This window comes from Cebus imitator, unplaced genomic scaffold (assembly GCF_001604975.1).
Source record: "Cebus imitator isolate Cc_AM_T3 unplaced genomic scaffold, Cebus_imitator-1.0 Scaffold228, whole genome shotgun sequence".
NCBI lineage: Eukaryota > Metazoa > Chordata > Mammalia > Primates > Cebidae > Cebus > Cebus imitator.
The window spans coordinates 4,046,149-4,050,729 of NW_016107543.1; the positions used below are offsets into that span (position 1 = coordinate 4,046,149).

Here is a 4,581-nt window from a genome sequence, read left to right on the forward strand (position 1 = left end):
TTTTTTTGAGACGGAGTTTCACTCTTGTTGCCCAGGCTGGAGTGCAATGGCATGATCTCAGTTCATCGCAACCTCCACCTCCCGGGTTGAGGTGATTCTCCTGCCTCAGCATCCTGAGTAGCTGGGATTACAGGCATGTGTCACCATGCCTGGCTAATTTTGTATTCTTAGTAGAGACAGGGTTTCTCCATATCTATCAGGTTGGTCTCGAACTCCCAACCTCAGGTGATCCACCCACCTTGGCCTCCCAAAGTGCTAGGATTACAGGCGTAAGCCACCATGCAGGGCCCAGTTATCCATATCTGTGGCAAACTCACTCCACTTCCTCTGCTGATAACATATATGCTGTCAGTAAACTGTCAGTCATCTTCTTGTTAACAGATTTATGAGGTTGCTTAATGAGTGCAATCTTTTTCACTCCAATATTCTCTTCATTGACCTAGCTGCTGGTCAGCTTCATCTGTTCTTGATGTGGATTTATGGTCTGAGCCTTGACAAAATGATCTCTGTTTTTTTACCCTAGGAAAATTTCTAAAAAAAAAAAGAAAGCTCTCATAGCTGTCTTATTAGATCTTTTTTTTTCTTTTTGAGACGGAATTTCACTCTTATTGCCTAGGGTGGAGTGCAATGGTGCAATCTCAGCTCACTGCAACCTCTGCTTCCCAGGTTCAAGTGATTCTCCTGCCTCAGCCTCCTGAGTAGCTGGGATTACCGGTGCCTGCCACCACACCTGGCTAATTTTTTGTATTTTTAGTAGAGATGGGGTTTTACCATGTTGGCCAGGCTGGTCTCAAACTCCTGATCTCAGGTGATCCGCCCACCTTGGCCTCCCAAAGTGCTGGGATTATAGGCATAAGCCACCACACCTGGCCCTTATTAGATCTTTACAATGATAAATCATTTTGTTTCAATATAATACAAATTTTTGTGACTCTTCTATGACAACTCTGTATTATCTTCCTAGCTGAAAGGAGCATTGCTTGTTTATTTCCTAATAAAGCCTTTACTATCATGTCTCCTGTATTATGTTTTGTATTGTTTCCATGATTGTTTTGCATCTCACATACATTATCTAATCTAAGTCACATGACAGCCTCAAACTTGGACAGAACCAAGGTGAGTAAAGTGACCTGCGTCATGCCATGTAGCTAAGGACAGACAGAATCGGGTCTAGGCCCAGGGTTTCTGATTTCAGCTGTGGTGTTGTCACATTTACAGATGACTATAAAGAAGAATTTATACTAAGGACTTAGCACCAGGAAGAGGTGTGGTTTACGTTGTTCTCTGACAGTAGACACACCAATTCCATGCATTTGCAGACCATTTTCTACTAACAAAGCTCTTCCCAAATTTATTCCCCTAACAAATAGTCACATCTTAAGATCAACAACTTGTTTTCAGAGCCCTTGTGAATCATGTGAACATTTTATTTTCTCAGTCTCTGCTCAGCTGCTGGTGAACTTCTTTAAATATTTTTGAGCACCCATTCTGTTCCTGCCTCTCTCCTAGGACTTTGGTGTGAGAGGCTCATCTGGAAATATATGTTTGTTGAAGTCATGGAATTGGCATTCTGTATGTCCTCATTCTTCTGGTCACCCACATAAATGGTAACAGGAGATTAAGTCATGCCCCATAAAATTTAGGCCACACTTCATTTGCACCCAAACATTGAGAGATAATTTGTTTCCAGGTGAAAGGGACGAAGCTTCCAGAGGAAAGAGAAGGCAGCAATCTTTGCTGTTGTGCAGCATCCACTGGTGATACCCAGGCAAACAGGGTCTGGAGTGAACCTCCAGCAAACTCCAGCAGAGCTGCAGAAGAGGCCTGACTGTTAGAAGGAAAACTAACAAACAGAAAGCAACAGCATCAACATCCACCAAAAGGATGCTCACGCAAAAACCCCATCCGAAGGTCATCAGCATCAAAGACCAAAGGTAGATAAATCCACAAAGATAAAGAAAAACCAGCGCAAAAAGGCTGAAAATTCCAAAAACCAGAATGCCTCTTCTCCTCCAAAGGATCACAACTCCTTGCCAGCAAGGGAACAAATCTGGATAGAGAATGAGTTTGATGAATTGACAGAAGTAGGCTTCAGAAGATGGGTAATTCTAAACTCATCCAAGCTAAGGAGCATTTTCTAACCCAATTCAATGAAGCTAAGAATTTTGATAAAAGGTTACAGGAAATGCTAATTAGAATAACCAGTTTAGAGAAAAATGTAAATGACCTGATGGAGTTAAAAAACACAGCACAAGAAATTCATGAAGCATACACAACCATCAATAGTCAAATCGATGAAGAAAGGATATCAGAGATTCAAGATAAACTTAATAAAATAAAGTGTGAAGACAAGATAAGAGAAAAAAGAACCAAAAGAAATAAACAAAGCCTCCAAGCAATATGGGACTATGTGAAAAGACCAAACCTATGTTTGATTGGTGTATCTGAAAGTGATGGAGAGAATGGAACCAAGTTGGAAAACACACTTCAGGATATTATCCAGAAGAACTTCTCCAACTTAGCAAGATAGGCCAACATTCAAATTCAGGAAGTACAGAGAACACCACAAAGATACACCTCAAGAAGAGCAACCACAAGACACATAATCATCAGGTTCACTGAGGATGAAATGAAGGAAAAAACGCTAAGGGCAGAGAGAGAGAAAGGTCAGGTTACCCATGAAGGAAAGCCCATAAGACTAATAGCAGATCTCTCTGCAGATACCCTACAATCTAGAAGAGAGTGGGGGCCAATATTCAGCATTCTTAAAGAAAAGAATTTTCAACCCAGAATTTCATATACAGCCAAACTAAGCTTCATAAGTGAAGGAGAAATAAAATCCTTTACAGACAAGCAAATACTGAGAGATTTTGTCACCACCAGGCATGCCTTACAAGAGCTCCTAAAGAAAGCACTAAATGTGGAAACGAGAAACCAGTACCAGCCACTGCAAAAACATACCAAAATGTAAAGACCATCAACACTATAAAGAAACTACATCAGCTAATTGGCAAAATAACCAGCTAACATCATAATGACAGGATCAAATTCACACATAACCATATTGACCTTAAATGTAAATGGGCTACATGCCTCAATTAAAAGACACAGACTGGCAAATTGCATAAAGAGTCAAGACCCATGGGTGTGCTGTAGTCAGAATACCCATCTCACATGCAAAGACACACATAGGCTCAAAATAAAGGGATGGAGGGATATTTACCAAGCAAATGGAAAGAAAAAAAAAACCGCAAAAAAAATTCTAATCTCTGATAAAACAGATTTTAAACCAACAAAGGTCAAAAAAAGACAAAGGAGTGCATTACATAATGGTAAAGGGATCAATGCAACAAGAAGAGCTAACTATCCTAAATATATATTAACCCAATACAGGAGCACCCAGACTCATAAAGCAAGTTCTTAGAGACCAACAAAAAGACTTAGACTTCCACACAATAATAGTGAGAGAGTGGCTGGGCACGGTGGCATATGCCTGTAATCCAAGCGCTTTAGGAAGCTGAGACAGGTGGATCACAAGGTCAGGAGTTTGAGGTCAGCCTGGCCAACATGGTGAAACCCTTTCTCTACTAAAAGATACAAAAATTAGCCAGATGTGGTGGTGTGTGCCTATAGTCCCAGCTACTGGAGAGTTGGAGAGAGGAGAATCGCTTGAACCCTGGAGGTGGAGCTTGCAGTGAGCCGAGATCATGCCACTGCACTCCAGCCTGGGCAACAAAGTAAGACTCCATCTAAAAAAAAAAAAGAGAGAGAGAGAGAGAAATGGTGAGGGACTTGAACATCCAACTGTCAATATTAGACAGATCAATGAGACTGAAAATTAACAAGGATATTCAGGACTTGAACTCAGCGCTAGACCAAGCAGACCTAATAGACTTCTACAGAACTCTCCACCCCAAATCAACAGAATATACATTCTTCTTAGCGCCACATAGCACCTACTCTAAAATTGACCACATAATTAGAAGTAAAACACTCCTCAGCAAATTCAAAAGAATGGAAATTATAATAAGAAGTTTCTCACATTTGTGTCCTTTGTAGGGACATGGATGAACCTGGAAACCATCATTCTCAGCAAACTGACACAAGAACAGAAAATCAAACACCACGTGTTCTCATAGTGGGTGTTGAACAATGAGAACACATGGACACAGGGAGGGGAATATCACACACTGGGGTCTGTTGGGAGGAAATAGGGGAGGGACAGCAGGGGGTGGGGAGTTGGGGAGAGATAGCATGGGGAGATATCCCAGATACAGGTGATGGGGAGGAAGGCAGCAAATCACACTGTTATGTGTGTACTTATGTAACAATCTTGCATGTTCTTCACATGTACCCCGAAACCTAAAATGCAATAAAAACAAATAAAAATAAATAAATAAATGGATAAAGTCTCTCACATCACAGTGCAATCAAATTAGAGCTCAGAATTAAGAAACTCACTCGAAGCCAGGCACATTGGCTCATGCTTGTAATCCCAGCACTTTCGGAGGCTGAGGCGGGTGGATCATGAAGTCAGAAGATTGAGACCATCCTTGCTAAAATGGTGACACCCTGTCTCTT

The 4,581-nt window shown here is 41.2% G+C and overlaps 1 protein-coding gene across 1 annotated transcript in view; it reads left to right on the forward strand.

Moving 5' to 3' along the window:
* Positions 1 to 4,581, forward strand: part of LOC108281563 (keratin-associated protein 9-7-like) — an 18,481-nt gene that overhangs the window by 9,730 nt on the left and 4,170 nt on the right. The gene's annotated exons all lie outside the window — the stretch shown is intronic.